The sequence below is a fragment of the Bos indicus x Bos taurus genome, chromosome 23, assembly GCF_003369695.1.
Source record: "Bos indicus x Bos taurus breed Angus x Brahman F1 hybrid chromosome 23, Bos_hybrid_MaternalHap_v2.0, whole genome shotgun sequence".
Lineage (NCBI taxonomy): Eukaryota > Metazoa > Chordata > Mammalia > Artiodactyla > Bovidae > Bos > Bos indicus x Bos taurus.
In genome coordinates, this window is record NC_040098.1 from 4,038,371 (window position 1) to 4,059,865 (window position 21,495).

At 43.2% G+C, this 21,495-nt stretch overlaps 1 non-coding gene across 1 annotated transcript; it reads right to left on the reverse strand.

Annotated features, from left to right (window-relative positions):
• Positions 1-14,123: 14,123 nt before the first annotated feature.
• TRNAE-UUC lies at positions 14,124-14,196 on the reverse strand. The gene has a single exon. It is a non-coding gene; the product is annotated as a tRNA-Glu (tRNA).
• Between the last annotated feature and the right edge of the window lie 7,299 nt (positions 14,197-21,495).

Sequence of the window (21,495 nt, forward strand, 5' to 3'; positions counted from 1 at the left end):
CTGAGTCATTTCCCCAGTATATTAACGTGGCTTCAATAATGTGGAGAAGGGGAATGGCAGAATAGATCTACAGAAATAACATGCTGAGAAAGTTGACACAGTGCCAGTCAGTGAATGTTGGTGTTTTGAAGTAACAACTACTTAAAGGGATGAAGAGATACCACTAGCCCCACTGTCAGGCACCATCTAAACATCGCACTCTCTCTCAGATGGCTGTCAAATGAGAGTGGAAGGCTCACAAAGCTGAACCTAAAATTCTTAGCTAAGGACAATTAGGTAAGTTAATACGTGTGATTTATCTCTCTCCATGGAGAGCAAAATGAATTTGAAAATCTCTTTGTAACCCAGAGAGTTGGCTCAGGTTCAAACTGCTCCCACCATCTGTTCCCAGTATTAATTTGCCGAGTGACCTGCTGCTGTGTGTTCCCAGCCAGCTCTGCAGTCACAAGTCAAAGTCATGTGGATCTACATTTGGACACATTTGGTCAAAGCCGGTGACATACATGTTATATGATTTGGTTATGCCACTCAACAAGATTCTATATAATCCAAGATTTTATGTATATTCCTCACATGAAAGGTATGGTCTCATTCTGACCATTGGCATCTGTAATAGATTCAATTCTTTTTTTGGTTAAATTCAAAATTCCCAAGCAAAGTTGAGTGGCATGCTATGTTCACTAGTGTTACTGCACCTCTGGTCTTTTCTTTAAACTCACTATTCTCTAAGGATTTCAGAACTGATCTCATCACACTCACTAGCTAGGGCTACAAATACATCCAGAGAGAGCGTTTTTTTGTTTGTTTGATTTTTAAAGCTTAAATAGAGGTTTCCCTTGCTAGAGTAAATCCTTTGAGTTATACAGAAATCTGTTGCCAGAGGTTTCTAGGCCATGTCAAGAGAAAAACCCCAAGATTCTTTAAATTACCACTTGAAAATTTTAGGATCCTAAATTATATATATATATATATATATATATATATGTTTTTGAGTCCTCCCCATCAAATTCATATATTGAGCCCTAACCCCAATATGGTGGTAATAGGAGGTGGGGCTTTTGGAAAGTGATTAGGTATAGCTGAGGTCATGAGGGTGGAACCCCCAGGATTGTATTTGTGACCTTGTATGAGGAAAAAGGGACATCAGTGAAGAAACACCATGTGAAGATACTGTGCAACCAGTCAAGAAGAGAGCCTTCCCCAAGAACCAAATCAGACAGGACCTTGATCTTAGACTTTCCAGCCTCTAAAACTGTTGAGAAATAAATATCCGCTGTTCAAGCCAAATAAAAAAAAATATATAGTTGATTTATAATGCTGTGTTAATTTCTGCTATACAGCAGTGATTCGGTTATACATATACAGACATTCCTTGCCATATTCTTTTCTGTTATGGTTTATCACAGGATATTGAACGGTTCCTTAATGTGACGCTGTAGGACTTTGCTGTTTATCTGTTCTGTATATAACAACATCTGCTGAACCCGCCTCCCACTCTCCCTCCCCCACCGCTTGGCAACCACGAGTCTGCTCTCTCTGTCTGCGAGTCTGTTTGGTAGATAAGTTCATTTGTTTCATACTTTAGATGCCACATCTAAACCACATTTTAAGACATAATTTTGGTAGCCCTGTGAAACACTTTCTCACACAGACCACATAGAGAGAATTTCTGTTTTGTCTGCAGCAGGAGCAAATGTGAATTTATGCCATTTCAGTCATTTTTGCTATTTATCATTGGTTTCCTCGACATTTATCTGGTGCTCAAAATATACCAGAAATAATTTTGCCCTGAATAAGTCTCAATTATAACTTTGTCATTTATTTCACAAAACTTTTTCTCTTCCTTCAAAGTTATTCACTGATGGGGAATTATTAAGCATTTTTCAAATTCCTAACACTAGGTGTGGTATGAAACAGAGCCTTGAAATTTGACAAGCCCTAAAACTCATTACAATACATTCAGGGCAGAGAAGACTTCCACTCTCAACCAGCATCACCTCTGGATGTAAGGCTAGTTTCCCAGCAAAGTGGGAGAGATTGTGGATACCCTGGCTCCATGCGATCAAGGAATTATGTCCAGAGATGTCAGCCAGACAGGCAGGAGCACGTGAGGACAGCAGTGGCCGAAGCTAGCAGGGGAGGGGATTGCAGGAGTGCTCCCTTGGTAGGTGTCTGCCCAGCGTAACAGAGCAGCACCCTGGGGGGGGCTTCCCAGAGCAGAACATCCCCCCCACACACACACCCCACCTCTTGTCTGTAGAAAAACGTTTGCCTCCAAATTCCAAAGAATGAATTTAATCAGAAAAGTGAGAAAATGCAGAAAGGAAAACAAATAAGACAAAATAATAATAGTTTAGCCATTAAACAAAATCAAGGACCTTTCATTTCTCCTCAGGGCTTCCCAGGCAGCACAGTGGTGAAGAATCTGCCTGCCAATTCAGGAGGCAAGAGATGCGGGTTTGATCCTTGGGTTGGGAAGATCCCCTGGAATAGGAAATGGAAACCCACTCCAGTATTCTTGCTGGAAAATCCCATGGACAGAGGAGCCTGGGGGGCTACAGTCCATGGGGTCACAAAGAGTGGGACACAATTGAGCAATAGCACCCGTGCACTGCACGCAACGGCTGTAGATAATATTCTGAGCCATATGCTTGAGCTGTTTTGCAGATACTGAAACCCCATCAAGTGGGAGATGTTAACAGCATGCTGCTCACAAGCACATAGACCCTCAGGCTGGTTGGAACCGACAGGTTGATGCTGTTGACACCCAATTACCACGCCACCAACCAATCAGAAGAATGTCCACGAGTTGACCACACACCCAAACCTTCCTTCTCACCTCCTCATCTTTAAAAACCTTTCCCTGAAAGCCTCCAGGGAGTTCGGGCCTTTTGAATACTCAAGCTGCCAGAACTTCTTGCGTGGGACCTGCAGTAAACACTTTCTTTCAACACGACCTGCTGTCCGTGGACTGGCTTCACGCATATGAGTGAGCAGACCCCCGCCGGGCGGTGACCCCAGCACTCCCGCGGTGGTGAGCGCCCCCCAGCCTCTCCTCCCCATCCTCCCAGCACAGGCTCGATCCACAGAACAGGCTGAGTAGACAAACACCACCGCATCAGGCTTCACTGCGCTCCTGGTCTCTGAGCTGCTGCAACCCTGCCCTGCCTTCAGCTCCTGCCCTATTGCCAGAACAAGCATCACTTAGGTGGGCAAGTTGTTGGTAGGATCCGAGCCAGAAGAGGAAGGAGTGGCTGCTTTTTCCTCCCTGGTGAAGCATGTCTCAGCTGTATCTAATGAGCATCCCAGGACACCCAGGCACAGCGAAGGTAGAATGGTATTATCTCAAGTTTCACAGACATTTTTTCTTTTGGCCTCTGGAGGAAAGAAAATCTATGATTTCCTACTGTTTGTCACTTGAAGAAGTAAGTTATACAGGAATAGAAGGAATAGATGCCTTCGGAATAGAGACCAAGAAAACTTAGGCTGAAATACACCTCTAGGCCCAAGACGGAGCAGCTCCTGCCAAAGGCCAGGTCAGCAAATCAAAACTTCAATAACTTTCTCTGTCCCATGGACAGAGGAGCTGGCAGGCTACAATCTATACGGTCACAAAGAGTCGGACAAGACTGAGTGACTAACACTATATGCTATAAGGATAAATAGACTTACAAGTTGTTTGATCCCTAGGAGCTCTGAGGTCCCAGCAGCTGTGCTAACCCAGGAACCTGGGCCACAGTCTCTCAGAGCTAGAGGAGGAGAATCCAGGCAATAATGTGCAAAACTGAAACCATGGAGAGTAGGACTGAGGGGTGGAAACGGAGCTTTCTTGCGATTTCTGGAGCTTACTTGGCTAACTGGTTACCAGGCCCAGGCAAAGTGAGCTTACAGGTGCGCTTTCAGAGAGGACCGATACAGCAGTCTGTAACAGGAGGTCAGCAGACTGGGCCTCGTGTGTGAGACTCGGGCTGTGCTCTCAGAAGGACTCACATGGTCTTGAAATCATTAATAATTTCCCCTTGAGCTTGTGCTTTGTGAGGTGTGAGGGCGCCCCGCACAGGCACTGAGCGCAGACAGACAGGGTGCCTGCGTGCACAGGCGGGCTCAGGCCAGGAGCAAGGCCTGCGCAGGAAGCCAAGCCACCCAGCGCCGGGTGACCTGGCGGGCACCTGCGTGCCTCGGGGCAGGCAGCTGAGGGTGTGTGGGGTCCCAAGGTGATGGGAGACTGGCCTGGCAAAGGCTGGAGCGGCAGGGAGCGAGGAGGGCCTCCACTAGGGACATGCTGGGAGGACCACTGCCCGTCCATCCTCAGTGGGTCCCGGGGCGCTGCATCTGAACAGACATCTTATCAGCTCAGTGAGGCAGGAAATGCCCGAGCTCAGGCTGTAAACTCAGTAAATTTTGTCTTGGTAAACTTTTATTTTGTAGTGTATTACAAAATAAAGGAAATTATTATGCAATAAAAATATAGACTTAATAGACACTGCATTAAGCATTTTTAAGGGAGTTATTTCAATTCTTCAAGGAGTTTGGAATCTTTGGTTTTGAAAACTGCTGCAGGCTTACAAATAGAAATTAAGTGCAAAGATTGTTCTATTCAGTGGTAAAGAATGCTATTGGATTCACCAGAAAGTTTGCTTGGGTTTTTCTGTAAGACATTATGGAAAAACCAGAATGAAGTTTTTGGCCAACCCAATGGCTTTGAATGAATGAATTATTAAGAAGGAAGATAACTTTAAAATTGCTTTTTTTCCTTGAAATTGAAGATACAACAATGCATGTATAAATGGGTCTACTGAATTTTATGAAAATCATGAAGCCATTTTAGGTTCTTATAAGACCTCCACAGTTAAAGGAAATGTCAGAAGAAACATCAAAATGCCATCGTATGGAATACCATGGAGCCATGAAAATGAATGAAATAATGCCATCTGCAGCAACATGGACCTAGAGATTATCACACTAAGTCAAATAAGTCAGAAAGAGAAAGACAGATGTCATGTGATATCATTTATTGGTGGAAACTAAAATATGACACAGATGAACATATCTCCAAAATAGAAACACACTCACAGACATAGAGAACAGACCTGCGGTTGCCGAGAGGGAGGGAGGGGGGCTGGACTCGGAGTTTGGGATGAGCAGATGCAAACTGTCACATATAGGACAGATAGACAAGGTCCTGCTGCACAGCACAGGGAACCATATTCAGTACCCTGTGATAAACCATAATGAAAAGAATATGAAAAAGAATATATATATGTATATCTGAGTCACTTTACTGTACAACAGAAACACAACATTTTAAATCAACTATATTTTAATAAAAAAAATTTAATGTCATTATATACACTTTCACTGAAAATTAAATTTCCACTCGGGCTTACACGAAACATATTGGTATGAAGAATTAAATCTTTCTAGAAAAATTGTTCCACAAGAAGCATGAGATTTACATGTGTCACAATTTCTATTTCAAAATAATTAATCAGAAACATATCACAACCTTGTCACAGCTTGTAAAATACTCATAAGAGCTTCAGTAACAGCTGCATCAGCAGACCTCAAAAATTTTAACTATAAAACAATCATGTGTGGTCTTGTATTTGCCAAGTGTGACTCATACTACTTTCTGTTATATCAGTTGAAAACGAAGTTGCTAAAAGTGTAAATTTGATGACCTAATAAATTAATTTGCAGAAATCCAATATAGAAGTCTTATGATCATTCAAGATATTATATTATCATGTTATTATTTATTGTAGTAATGAAAATTATGACATCAAAGACATTAATTTTCAGTTTGAAAGTTATGTTGTTACTTAGGTGTCACTATTTCCCAGCTCATCTTTAGTAATAAAGACATTAAGAAAAAGCATTACATTTTAGCTCCTTTAGTGACACTTTACCCCTACTTTTTGAACAAGGGGCTCCACAGTCTTACTTTGCACTGGTCCCTTCCGATCATATAGCCAGCCTGAAGATAGGACTAAACCAAAGAACTGGCTGTCTAACAATTTGCTTTTCTATATCACCCCAGAACTATGGGAGTAAATTTTTTTCTTTTGAAAAGAGGTGGAACAGGAAAGCTTTCACAGTGTCTGTTAAGTTACATCATAAGAACCTGCTCTGATTATTCATGAATTATTCCTAGTGACCTTATTCATATGTACGGTTAAAAAAGAAAACAAACTAATATTCAAAATATGGAAGAATAATTCATTGAGATAATTATGCTTAGGTTTCATCAGCCATTGTCACATTTAACTATTTTTATCCAAGAGTTTACTGAATGTCACCATGTCAAAGGCATGTGAAGTACAAAGAAAGATTTCTTGTTTTGCTTTTGTTTATTTCAGGGGTATTTTGTTTGCCACATGGTGCAGCAGGCAGTATCTTAGTTCCCCAGTCAGGGATCAAACCTGTGTCCCCCTGTGTTGGAAACCAGACTCCTAACCATTGGACAAACAGGGAAGTCCCCAAAGTATAAAAAGTATTTAAAAGGATGTGGAGTTCAGGCTTTAGGATATGGCTTTGAGGCAGGAGACAGATGGACTCCAAGTTCAGTTCAGTTCAGTTCAGTCGCTCAGTCATGTCCAACTCTTTGCGACCCCATGAATCGCAGCACGCCAGGCCTCCCTGTCCATCACCAACTCCCGGAGTTCACTCAGACTCATGTCCATCGAGTCAGTGATGCCATCCAGCCATCTCATCCTCTGTCGTCCCCTTCTCCTCCTGCCCCCAATCCCTCCCAGCATCAGAGTCTTTTCCAATGAGTCAACTCTTCGCATGAGGTGGCCAAAGTACTGGAATTTCAGCTTTAGCATCAGTCCTTCCAAAGAAATCCCAGGGCTGATCTCCTTCAGAATGGACTGGTTGGATCTCCTTGCAGTCCAAGGGACTCTCAAGAGTCTTCTCCAACACCACAGTTCAAAAGCATCAATTCTTCGGTGCACAACTTTCTTCACAGTCCAACTCTCACATCCATACATGACCACAGGAAAAACCATAGCCTTGACTAGATGGACCTTTGTTGGCAAAGTAATGTCTCTGCTTTTGAACATGCTATCTAGGTTGGTCATAACCTTCCTTCCAAGGAGTAAGTGTCTTCTAATTTCATGGCTGCAGTCACCATCTGCAGTGACCTTGGAGCACAAAAAAAAAAAGTCTGACACAGTTTCCACTGTTTCCCCATCTCTTTCCCACGAAGTGATGGGACCAGATGCCATGATCTTCGTTTTCTGAATGTTGAGCTTTAAGCCAACTTTTTCACTCTCCTCTTTCACTTTCATCAAGAGGCTTTTGAGTTCCTCTTCACTTTCTGCCATAAGGGTGGTGTCATCTGCATATCTGAAGTTCCTGATATTTCTCCTGGCAATCTTGATTCCAGCTTGTGCTTCTTCCAGCCCAGTGTTTCTCATGATGTACTCTGCATATAAGTTAAATAAGCAGGGTGACAATATACAGCCTTGATGTACTCCTTTTCCTATTTGGAACCAGTCTATTGTTCTATGTCCCGTTCTAACTGTTGCTACCTGACCTGAATATAGGTTTCTCAAGAGGCAGGTCAGGTGCTCTGGTATTCCCATCTCTTGAAGAATTTTCCACAGTTTATTGTGATCCACACAGTCAAAGGCTTTGGCATAGTCAATAAAGCAGAAATAGATGTTTTTCTGGAACTCTCTTGCTTTTTTGATGATCCAGCTGATTTTGGCAATTTGATCTCTGATTTCTCTGCCTTTTCTAAAACCAGCTTGAACATCTGGAAATTCACAATTCATATACTGCTGAAGCCTGGCTTGGAGAATTTTGAGCATTACTTTACTAGCATGTGAGATGACTATAACCGTGCAGTAGTTTGAGCATTCTTTGGCATTGCCTTTCTTTGGGATTGGAATGAAAACTGACCTTTTCCAGTCCTGTGGCCACTGCTGAGTTTTCCAAATTTGCTGGCATATTGAGTGCAACACTTTCACAGCATCATCTTTCAGGATTTGAAAGAGCTCAACTGGAATGCCATCACCTCCATTAGCTTTGTTCGTAGTGATGCTTTCTAAGGCCCACTTGACTTCTCATTCCAGGATGTCTGGTTCTAGTTAAGTGATCATACCATCGTGATTATCTTGGTCATGAAGATCTTTTTTGTACAGTTCTTCTGTGTATTCTTGCCACCTCTTCTTAATATCTTCTGCTTCTGTTAGGTCCATACCATTTCTCTCCTTTATCGAGCCCATCTTTGCATGAAATGTTCCTTTGGTATCTCTGATTTTCTTGAAGAGATCTCTAGTCTTTCCTATTCTGTTGTTTTCCTCTATTTCTTTGCATTGATCGCCGAGGAGGGCTTTCTTATCTCTTCTTGCTATTCTTTGGAACTCTGCATTCAGATGCTTATATCTTTCCTTTTCTCCTTTGCTTTTTGCTTCTCTTCTTTTCACGGCTATTTGTAAGGCCTCCCCAGACAGCCATTTTGCTTTTTTGCATTTCTTTTCCATGGGGACGGTCTTGATCCCTGTCTCCTGTACAATGTCACGAACCTCCATCCATAGTTCATCAGGCACTCTATCTATCAGATCTAGTCCCTTAAATCTATTTCTCACTTCCACTGAATAATCATAAGGGATTTGATTTAGGTCATACCTGAATGGTCTAGTGGTTTTCCCTACTTTCTTCAATTTCAGTCTGAATTTGGCAATAAGTAGTTTATGATCTGAGCCACAGTCAGCTTCTGGTCTTGTTTTTGTTGACTGTATAGAGCTTCTCCATCTTTGGCTGCAAAGAATATAATCAATCTGATTTTGATGTTGACCATCTGTGATGTCCATGTGTAGAGTCTTCTCTTGTGTTGTTGGAAGAGGGTGTTTGCTATGACCAGTGCATTCTCTTGGCAAAACTCTATTAGCCTTTGCCCTACTTCATTCCATATTCCAAGGTCAAATTTGCCTGTTACTCCAGGTGTTTCTTGACTTCCTACTTTTGCATTCCAGTCCCCTATAATGAAAAGGACATCTTTTTGGGGTGTTAGTTCTAAAAGGTCTTGTAGGTCTTCATAGAACCATTCAACTTCAGCTTCTTCAGTGTTACTGGTTGGGGCATAGACTTGGATTACTGTGATGTTGAATGGTTTGCCTTGGAAAGTACAACTAGCCTGCTGTTTGCATTTCCTAAGACGCGCGGGCTGCAGGTAAGGCGTCTGCACTCTGCCTCCTGATCTCCAGTGTGGAAGTAACAACGGAAACGGTAAATAGCCAGGCTTTGTCACCTGTGGACACTTCAAGGTAACAGTCATGACGAGAAGAGAGGAGTTGCACCTTGTTTGAATAAACGATTAAGGGATCTCTACTTCCTCCCTTCCTTGGGGCAGGGAGACACTACACGCTCCTTGGGGATCAAAAGCAAGAGGACAATGCCAGGCCATAATGAGTTTTGCTTCTTTCCTCCCGGGGGCCTTTGTGTTGAAATCCGTCTTGGCTGAGGATACTCAGAACCAGCATAGGGCTTTGTTCCATGTGGCTGTTCACAAAAACAAAGAGGGAGGTGCCATGTTATACAAGGATCCGTTTCCTTTGCAAAGAATCTCTCTCTCTCTCTTTTAAAGTCATGAAGAGCTAGCGGTGAGACACAATAATCTGTGACACTATCTGTGCGTCTAGGCTGTGCACACCCAGGGGAGGGTCCAGAGACAAATCAGCCAGGGGGGCGAAGCAAGATGATTGGCCAGAGAGAAGACAAAGACCCAGAAAACTGCCCCCATAACAGATTTAAACTTCCCAAAGGCACGACTCTCGGGACTCTCGCAGAGTTCGCCCGTGCATCTTTCTCCATGTACTCTGCTTTCCCAATAAATGTTTTACTTTTCTCTTTACCTTCCACCTTCTGGTCAGAATTCTTTCTTGTCAACGTAGTCAAGGTCTGGAGGACTTAGGCCCTAGCCACTGAACTCTGTCATAGATGGTTAGGACTCCTGGTCAGGGAACTAACATCCTGCTTCACACTCTTTGAGACCCTATGGACCGCAGCACGCCAGGCTTCCCTGTCCTTCACTATCTCCTGAAGTTTGCTCAGATTTATGTCCATTGAGTTGGTGGTGCTATTTAGCCATCTCATCAACTGTCCTCTTCTCCTCCTGCCTTCAGTCTTTCCCAGCATCAGGGTCTTTTCTAGGGAGTCAGCTCTTCACATCAGGTGGCCAAAGTATTGGAGCTTCAGCTTCAGCATCAGTCCTTCCAATGAACATTCAGGACTGATTACCTTTAGTTTGGTTTCTTTTGGTTTGATCTCCTTACTCCAAAGGACTCTCAAGAGTCTTCTCCAGCCCTACAGTTCGAAGGCATCAGTTCTTCAGTGCTCAGCCTTCTTTATGGTCCAACTCTCACATCCATACATGACTACTAGAAAAACGGTAGCTTTGACCATATGGACCTTTGTCGACAAAATGATGCCTTTGGTTTTTAATATGCTGTCTAGATTTGTCATAGCTTACCTTCCAAGGAGCAAGCATCTTTTCATTTCATGGGTGCAGTCACCATCTTCAGTGATTTTAAAGCCCAAGAAAATAAAGTCTCTCACTGTTTCCACTTTCCCCCATCTATGTGGCATGAAGTGATGGGACCAGATGCCATGATCTTAGGTTTTTTTAAAGTTGAGTTTTTAAGCCAGCTTTTTCACTCTCCTTTGAGTCCTCTTAGACAAATACTTCAGTGGTTTTTGTGTATTAAAGGAAAAAGAAAAAAAAGACAAAGTACTTCCTTACCTTTTCACACTAAACAAGAAGAAAAATCTATTTAAACGGTGTCATTTCCCCTCAAACTCCTGCCATGATGTTCAGAGATCATCCCTCAGTATCACCCTCCTGCCTAGAAAAGTGCACTCTTAATTGAATGTTTTGTATCATTGGTGAATAGAGTTCAGCTTTGTGTTGCAAGATAAAGGGGGAAATGTCACACAAAGCAACATCATTCCCCAGGTTACTGAGAAGAGCTCCCGTTGATCCCAGTGTGTCCCCGATGCCCTGTGGATGAGGCCTCGGGCTGTCAGCGTCTGCAGGTGCCTGCGAGGCAGGACACTGCTGCGGGGCCTCTGCTGCTCCCTGAGTGAAGGTCCTACTGAGGTACTGACCCTAGTCGAGAGAGTAATCGGGGTAAACCAACATTTCCTCCTCATGAAGCCTTCTTCAAGTGACTTCAGGCTCTTGAGATGTGAGTCCAGGACGGTGGTTTCCTTTACGTGTTCTTTCTCTTGTCCCCAAGAACAGGACCCATTCTCCACTTCTCTATCCAGATACGTTCCTGAGCTCACCTTGCCCAGTTCCGTGACTTTAGTCTCCTCACCGTGATGACTCATGTTTCTCACTCTCCATCTCTCCCCTGAACTCCAGACCCACATACCCAGCTGTCTATTCAGTGACTATTCAGGGCTTCCCTGGTGGCTCAGATGGTAAAGAATCCACCCGCAATGCAGGAGACCTGGGTTCGATCCCTGGGTAGAGAAGATCCCCTGGAGGAGGGCATGGCAACCCACTCCAGTATTCTTGCCTGGAGAATCCCACGGACAGGGGAGCCTGGTGGGCTGCAGTCCATGGGGTTGCAAAGAGTCAGACACAACTGAGCAACTAAGCACACGGCACATGCAGTGACTCAACTTGAATTTCCAATAGAAACCTCCAGCCTAACACATGCACATACATGTTCTGCCGGTTCTCCTCTGTGTGGTGGGAGCCCCTGCCCTTTACAAGGTAGAGCCCCTTCCACTACAGAAGCTGAAAGTGCTGGGTTCCACTTTCCCAGCCTCTCACTGCTGGAACGCGAGCATGTGAACGAGGCTCTGCCAACCACATCCACCTGCGCCAGACTCTGAAGCCACAGCTATGCACATGGAGAGACCGTGTCCACTCGGGGTCCTTTCCAGGGACACGCTGTGGCAGCAGTGGCCACAGCTGGTCAGGACGCTAACGTGAGCAACAGCAGCAGTGCTGAAGCTGCATTCGGTTCTGGGTCCTGATGAGATCAGCCGTGGGGATTGCAGTGTCTGCCCGGAAGGGAGAGTGTATCTTCACAACACCCATTTCTGAACACGATTTAGGGATTGGTTTCTGGCTTTGTAGACTTGAGGCCTTGCTTCCTCATCCTCCCAGAGATTCTCAGAACTACTTAATGTTCATTTAATGAATTATTTTTCTTAAAGTATCTGTTGCTTGCAGCTAGGAGTCCTGACTTCTAAAATATCTAAACTCAAGACAATCCTCAAGGTAACAACTTCTTTTCCATTAATATTGCTAAGAAATTTAAAACAGTTACAAGAAACAAGTCCAGTTAACCAGTTGTAACTAACCCAGCAGACATGGTGCTAGGAATCCTAAAACATAAGGAAGTCCAGGCTCTGGTTATAAATTAGCATGCTTATGATAGATTTTAAACAATGACTTCATTACAGGCTTCTTTTTCTTATATTTTTTAAACTTTATTTTTAATTGGAGGATAATTGCTTTACAATATTGTGTTGGTTTCTGCAGTACAAGAGCATAAATCAGCCCTAAGTATACATATATTCTTTCCCTCTTGAACCTCCCTCCCACCCGCTTCCCATCCCATCCGTCTGGGTCGTCACAGAGTACAGAGCTGAGCTCCCTGTGTGCAAGCTTCTATTAAAGAAAAAACTCCTATGTTATACTGAAATTATGATATGATGTGATGACATGTTATATTCAAGCAGTTATTCGTGAACACTGCTATAGCCGAGAGCAAGTAACCCTGTACAGCTGCTGTACCTCAATGCATGAGGACGGAATTCTGGCTGGTCCTCTGGGTGAATTTAATTTACCTTCCAGTAAGTTCCTCAACAGAGATGCTAAGGAGTAGGTCAGAGTGGTCTCGGCCAGGTCGTATTTGCGGAAAGCTTATTCCACAATTGCTTTTCTGTTTTCACAAACTTACTTCTCAGTATTTACAAGATCTGGGCTGAATATGATTTTGGATTTTTACCAACTTGTTTCTCACACTAAAGCTGACTCATGGTGTCCTCAGGGTGAGCTCTTTGCAGGGCTCCAGGAGACCTCTGGCTGCAAGATTCCCATAGGACGTGTGAGATGTGAGGTCCAGTTCTGGTTTGTCATCCCTGCCTGCAGCCTCTCCTGACGGTAACTGGCAGCTGCAGCCCACTCACCGATGAGCCACCCTCCGGTGGCGGGCTGGGGGTGGGGTGGGGGCAGGGTACCCTCGAGATGGCGGCAGCCCAGCCCCCTTCAGCATTTTCACCGCATCTGCTGGAAAACGATGAATCCTTTCAACACCAAAGCACAGGTGCGCAGGTTGCATCTGCCCTTCCTTCTCTCCTCCCGAAAAGGCACCCTCCACTGCCCTCTCCTCATTCAGCCGGCACAGGGCACACACAGCAGTACCGCCCTCCCTGTGGGCACCCTCCACCTTTCTGAACCGTTTTGTGAGCACTCCCACAGCCTGGTTTAGAGCGGGGGACGCAGGGTCTCCCCCATCACGGAATAGTTCCCCTCTCACCGTGAAGCTTGCTCTCACCAGTGTCTCGTCTTGACTCCACAGCCGCTCAGTCCCCTCCTCCTCCCCAGCCTTCTGCTCAGATGGGCTGGAGGGAAGTGGGATAAGGCGTTGTCTTTGAGCCAATGCCTAGGAAGCCCAGAGGGCCCATATATCACAATATATCATAATTGTGATACATTTCATATATGATATGAAACATAATTTCATAATTCATTTATGAAGACTGTGGAAGTTTCTTCAGGGGTTGGGGTCCTTGGCATCTTTCGTCATAGTCAGTGATCCTGGAGAAACTTGCATTGTCCCATTCATCACCCCTGTGATGTTCTTTCACTGAAGTGCCCCAACCACAAGTTGACTATGCTTGAGGGCAAACATGCTTTTTGGCAACAAAATCCAAAGTCATCATGGAACAATTTTAGTGGTAGAATCTATGTGTTTGCTTCCATTGCAGTGACTTCTGTTGAGGTAAAATGACCTTTATAATTAGAATGTATTCTTTTTTTAAAAAAAGTTTTTAGTTTTAGTTGTGGCGTGCAGGATCTTCAATCAATGTTGGGGTGTGCAGATCTTTCAGTTGTGGCATGCAAACTCCTAATTGCAGTATGTGGGATCTTGTTCCCCAGCCAGGGATGGAACCTGGGCCCTCTGCGTTGAAAGCACAGAGTCTTAGCCACTGGACAACCAGGGATTATGTATAGTATGTATTCAATAGTATGTATTCTTATTGATTCATTCGATAACCATTTGTGGAAAATCTACCCCTAACCAGGCACACTGCCAAACACTGGGTTACAATGCTGAGCCAAAAATAGATGAGGTGCTTCTCTTTAGGGAACTTACAGTCTAGGGGGTGAGCATAATGAAATAAAAGAATCACACAAATATGTGTAAAATTCAAACTTAATAAACTTGTGGAAGAAAAGACTATAACTAAGAGGACTGGGGAAGCAGGAAAGTGTTCTCAGGTGATCGAGGTAGCAGTGTTTCCACATTATATTAACTGGATTCCAGTGATACAGGAAGAAATAGATTGTGGGCCTAAAGCTGAGTCAAGGCCTCCTTCTGCCAACATCATTTGCCTTTTTCACCACCTGCATTTTAAGAAGCTATGTAATATTGATATTCAGGAAATGTGAAAATGTGAAATTATGAATTGTAGATTGCAGATAAGAGTGGGCTGACATTAGGAACCTTCTAAGATTCAGTTTTTTTCCACAGGTGACCTGCCTTGGTATCTGGTATTGACATTTGATACCAGGTTGGTGAACAAGTAATACTGTATTGATTGAGGATGTTAATGAAATTCCCCAAGCCATTTAAAACAAAATTTCTAGAAAGCTCTTCTTTTCCATGCAAATTCGCTCAGTGACTGAGTGAAGTCGCTCAGTCGTGTCCAACTCTTTGCGACCCCGTGGACTGTAGCCCACCAGGCTCCTCTGTCCATGGGATTCTCCAGGCAAGAATACTGGAGCGGGTTGCCATTTCCTTCTCCAGGGGAAGCTTTCCGACCCAGGGATCAAACCAAGGTCTCCCACATTGCAGGAAGACGCTTTAACCTCTGAGCCACCGGGGAAGCAATAATGAAATTCCCCAAGCCATTTAAAACAAAATTTCTAGAAAGCTCTTCTTTTCCATGCAATGAATATTCCATGCAATGAATATTAGGAATGAATATTCCTAAAACACAAAATTCAAATTAACTATGAGATGACATGTGATTATTCCATATACAAATCCAGGTCAGATCACATCATCACTTAATTATAATGTAAGAAGCCTGGACTTTTCAGGGCTCTAAACAAAGTCTGGTAGCAACTTGGTTAAAAAAAAAACCCAGGCACATGATACGTTACTAATCGTCCTCTGAGAAAATACACACCCTAAAATGTTATACAGTAAGAACTTTAAAATTGTTTCTACCATATTAGGAAATATTAGGAAAAAAGCTTATGCTATGATTAACTGGCATGATTTCCCTTTTGATTTGGTAACCATCATGTTGGTTTGGGAAAACATGAAACAATTTAAGTCAATTGTAAGCTATTTGATTTTCATTCTGTAGGTATAGAACTATAATTTTTCAGTATCAAAATATTATTTTATATTATGATAATTCTCTCAAGGAATATTTGTTGGTAGATCCAAAAAATTAAAGCACATCACTATTCTCTTTTCTTTTCAAATTTTTGTATTTGTTAACCCAGTTATTCTATTGACAGGAAATTACTAATGCTTTTAATAGAGGCTTTTAATGTATTTTGATATGAGGACAGTTTTTAGGTACTTTGATTTAGAGGTATAGAAGAAAGGAATCTTTATTTATTGATCTTATGTGTCAAGCAGTGGACATGAGTTGATCTTATATCATGTGTCAAGCAGCAGATATCAAAAAACGTATTATATTTATTGATCTTATATTATGTGCCAAGCAGCAGACATTATATTGACCAATGCCGTGGACATGGGTTCGATCCCTCCTCCAGGAAGATCTCACATGTCTGGGAGCAACACACCCTTGTGTGCCACAACTACTGAGCCTGGACTCTAGAGCCCACCAGCCGCAACTACTGAAGCCCGCACACCCAACAAAGAGGAGCCGCCACTCACCGCAACGAGAGAAAGCCCGCGGAAAAGCGAAAAAGACCCCCCACAGCCAAAATAAATTAATTAAAAAATTGTAATCATGATAATCTCTGTCGCTTTACAGTTTACAAAGAAAATTTAATGTAATTTTCTTTATGAGTTTACATAATCATAGTTTTAAAAATTAAATAGCTGCACAAGTTTATTGTGAAAGATAATAAAGCAAAAAAAGGTTCATATGCTCTCTTCCCAATTCTTGTTCCCAAAGCACTAGTTTTCAACCCTTTTCTGTTTCGTTTAGTATTTATAGTTGTATTTCTATATTTGGTCAATAACTTTTAAACAATTTTTCAGTTTTATATATCAACTTCCTGTTACAAAAGGTGAGAACGTGTTTCTCCTACACCTTTACTGCCCCTCCACCAACACATACTCACTTATATGTCTCCTTCTTCCTCTTAATGTGATGTATTATTGTCTCATCTTTGAATCAATAATCAGTACCTACATTGCTATGATTATGAAATATTTTTTGTTACTCAGCCATATATGATTATGTTTCCTTTCTTTACCACTTTGTTTTTCTGGTATTTGATCTGTCATTTGCTTAGTTTTCTGCATATCTTGCATTAATTTACCCTGAACGCCTTCTAGAACATATCTTCTCTCACATCCTTTTCCAGCACACTGCACCCTCCCTCAGTTCTGTCTCCTTGGAGACAGCCCTTCCTGCCTCTCCCTCTTCCACCAGTCGGGCTGCGCCTGTGCTCCTGTCTCTGACCTGGGCTCTCCCTTCTCGATCACCTGCGCTGGATCTCCATTTCCTGGATCCTGCACGTGCCCCTTTCTTTGCTGACTCTTTCATTTTAATAAAGCATTGTCTCCATTAGCTTCCTGAACAAATGTGTATAGAAGATAATTTTTTCAGACCTTGTAATGTCATCACTACAGATGGTGACTGCAGCCATGAAATTAAAAGACGCTTACTCCTTGGAAGGAAAGTTATGACCAACCTAGATAGCATGTTCAAAAGCAGAGACATTACTTTGCCAACAAAGGTCCGTCTAGTCAAGGCTATGGTTTTTCCTGTAGTCATGTATGGATGTGAGAGTTGGACTGTGAAGGCTGAGTGCCGAAGAATTGATGCTTTTGAACTGTGGTGTTGGAGAAGACTCTTGAGAGTCCATTGGGCTGCAAGGAGATCCAATCAGTCCATTCTGAAGGAGATGAGCCCTGGGATTTCTTTGGAAGGAATGATGCTAAAGCTGAAACTGCAGTACTTTGGCCACCTCATGCGAAGAGTTGACTCATTGGAAAAGACTCTGATGCTGGGAGGGATTGGGGGCAGGAGGAGAAGGGGACGACAGAGGATGAGATGGCTGGATGGCATCACTGACTCGATGGACGTGAGTCTGAGTGAACTCCGGGAGTTGGTGATGGACAGGGAGGCCTGGCGTGCTGTGATTCATGGGGTCGCAAAGAGTTGGACATGACTGAGCGACTGATCTGATCTGATCTAATGTCTAAAAATGTTTCGACTTAAAAACAAATGGGACCTAATCAAACTTACAAGCTTTTGTACAGCAAAGGAAACCATGTGCTCAGTCGTGTCCAACTCTTTGTGACCCCATGGACTGTAGCTCACCAGGCTCCTCTGTCCATGGAATTTTCTAGGCAAGAATACTGGAGCAGTATTTCCTACTTCAGGGGATCTTCCTGACCCAGGGATCGAACCCACATCTCTTGTGTCTCCTGCATTGCAAGCAGATTCTTTACCACTGCACCACCTGGGAAGCCCCATAAGCAAAACGAAAAGAAAATCTATGGACTGGGAGAAAACATTTTCAAATGATGCTACTGACAATAGCTTAATCTCCAAATTATACAAACAGCTCATATGAGTCCATGACAAAATAACAAACAACCCAATCAAAAAATGGGAAGAAGATCTACATGGACATTTTTCCAAAGAAGACACACTGATAACCAAAAGGCACAGGAAAAAATGCTCAATGCTACTAATTATTAGAGAAATGCAAATCAAAACTATAAAGAGTTCATACCCATCAGTATGGACATCATAAAAATTCTACGACTAACAAATGTTGGAGAAGGTGTGGAGAAAAGGGAAGTACACTGCTGGTGGGAATATAAATTGGTGCAGCCACTATGGAAAACAGTATGTAGGTTCATCAAAAAAACTAAAAATAGAGACTCCCCTGGTGGTCCAGTGGTTACGAATCCATCTTGCAATGCAGGGGACACAGGCTCGAACCCTGGTCTAGGAAGATCCCATGTGCTGAGGAGGAGTAGCTGAGCCTGTGCCACAGCTAGAGAGTCTAGTGCACCGCAAGAAGGATCCTACCGTTCAAAAAGATGCCTGCACCCCTATGTTCATAGCAGCACTATTTACAATAGCCAAGACATAGAAACAACCTAAGTGTCCATCAACAGTTGAATGGATAAAGGTGTGGTACACACACACACACACACACACACACACACACACACACACTAGAATACTACTCAGCCCTAAAAAGAATGAATAATGCCATTTGCAGCAACATGGAGAGACCTAGAGAATTTCCAGGAATTCTTTCTTTGTTCTCATAAATTTCTTTTTTTGTACTCATCTGGTCATTTCATGAATGTATTATTTTTTCCTTATATTTCTGTAGATTGAGTTGAGGTTTTTTATAACTTTTCCTCTCTCTTAGTTTCTGTTTTCTATAAATTCTAGCTTAAATTTTTATTCTGTCTCTGTCACTGGTGTTGCAGACTTTTCTCTGTTTGAAATCCTTGTCTGTTCACTTCATCTAAGGGTGAACGCGTTCAAGTCCACGTTGAAGCTCTTTGTGCATGGGCAGGACATATTAACTGGTGGGCTTCACTACAGAGTGATCATCCGGCTGAGGGGAATTAGGAAAGACCCCCAATTATCAGGATGTTTAGGACTGTCTTTGGGCTTCTTAGAGTTGCAGAGAAAATGTGTCCAATGTTCTGCTTGGAGGCCCTCAGTCTGTTTGCTTCTAACCTTGGAGTGGAATGAATCTATGGTTTCTCTCTTCACTACTAGACTTGCACTTGCTACTCGTGTTTTCGGTGTAGTGGCCTCACTCCAGGGCCTAGTGCTCGCTCTGGTTCACTTGTGTTAGAAAGCAAAGTTTCTGCTGAGTGGGGAGGGGGGTTGAGCAGCCATGTGTGGTGGCAGGTAAGGGGTGGGGGAACAGCCAAGGACAACTGGAGTGTTTAACTGCCTCTTATATAAACTCTCCAAATCCTCCTGCTTTACCTTCTTTTTTCAGAGATTCCTGGCACTTTAAAATTTAGGTTTTATACTTATCCATATACTGTGAGGCCAACAGCTTAGGAAACAACTGCTGTGGAAAAGATAGCCTGTGAGTCGCTTGTCCTGAGAGGAGGAGCAGGCCACATGCCTTCGAACCACATGGGGAAGCTCCAGGGTTGGTCATAAGACAGACGGGAATGGGGGGCTGGGGCCAAGAGCCTTTATTGTGGTTTTCACGGGAGGCGTGGGAGGGGCAGGGCCAGCGGGCTGAGGACTGGGCAGCTTGATTAATTTCAGCTCTGTGGCATTGGGGCTGTCCCTAGCCGCCGGGTACCTAGCCCTGGGATATAGAAGAGGTGGGGGTGATGTGGGCTCAGGATTGGTTGGTTTACAGGTGAAAGGCACATCAAAAGGGATCTTTATCATCTCCAGGAATTGGCTGGTTCTGGGAGGTGCAGTCTCCTCATGAAGTAAGGCCCCAGATGTCAAAACAAGGGAGTAAAAGGTGTGCATAATGTACTTGGCATCACCAGCTCCTGAGCCTCTGAGAAGGACTGTCTGCAAGACGGCTCCCTTCTGGATTCCGTCCACTGCTTGTTCTCAGTTCTGCTTTCATGGATAAAAGATGATTATGACAGGTGAGGGTTACTCACCTGTCCAGCTACTCTCCAGCTTCCAAAATCTTCTCCTGTTGTACCTCCATCATTCTGTTTGAATGGGAGACATTTATGTCTTTTAAAAAAATCCTTTATGGTCATTTGAGTGGGATTTGGAGAGGCAGCAAAGGTGAGTGCCTGTGTTCAACCCACCACCTTTAACTGGTCATCAAATACTACCTCTTACACAAATGCTTTTTCCTTCTTACTTTGAAGGAATGGGGATATTTAACCACTCCACTCCACCCATTTCTGCCCAGAACAGGATATACACAGGGCCATATAACTTACTTATCTTAAAATACTTGAAGAGCTAACACAGAAGAAAGAGTGAGCTTACCCTGAATACCTCCAGACCATATGTAGGAACAAAGAATAAAAATTTTAAAGAGACTGTCCAGATAAACAAAAGAAAAAATATATTATACACTCTGAAAATGTAAGGGACTTCTCTGCAGTCTAGTGGTTAAGATCCTGTGTTTCCATTGCAGGGGACACAAGTCCCATCCCTGGTCAGGGAGCTAAGATTCCGCATGCTGCAACAAAGACCTGGTGCAGCCAAATAAATAATTTTTTAAATGCATGTTTTAAATTTTTTTAATCAAAAAAGAATAATAAAATTTAATCTGCTGCCTCATGAAATAAAGAGCTTTGCATCATGGAACGCATGAAAATGCAGTAGGCAGAAATGTCTGACCCTAAAGATTCCTAATCCCATGGGTCTTCCTGTGACTTCTCTTTTGTAGCACTTATAGTTGCTGTTTTCTCTTCAGGCTATGAGCTGTATACGAGCAAGAGCTGTCTTTATTAATAACCCCTTTACCAGTTAGATTTAGCATGGGGCCTGATACATCGTAGGTGCGCTAAAGCAAACCAAAATTTACATAGCAGATTAAGAACTAGGACGATATTAAATGTATCATGACACTAGAAGAGGATTCTAGAAGAAATAGAATTAAGTAAAGATATTTAATTCAATGTGGGATGATAAGGGAGGACTTCCTAAGGGCAGTGGTGTTTAAATTAATTCTTGTGCTATGTGCTAAGTCACTTCAGTCATGTCCGACTCTGTGCGACCCCATAGACGGCAGCCCACCAGGCTCCCCCGTCCCTGGGATTCTCCAGGCAAGAACACTGGAGTGGGTTGCCATTTCCTTCTCCAGTGCATGAAAGTGAAAAGTGAAAGGGAAGTCGCTCAGTCGGGTCCGACTCTTAGAGACCCCATGGACTGCCCACCAGGCTCCTCCATCCATGGGATTTTCCAGGCAGGAGTACTGGAGTGGGGTGCCATCTTAGAGAGCATAAAAGAGTTAGTAAGGCAAGGAAGGGAGGGAAGAGAATTCTAGGAGAAAAAACATCAGATCAATGTCACAGAGACATCAGATAACATGATGTATTCTGGGAACTTATTCCAAACAGCAGGGTAACATGGAAGACGTGGAGGGATTCGGAGAGAGAG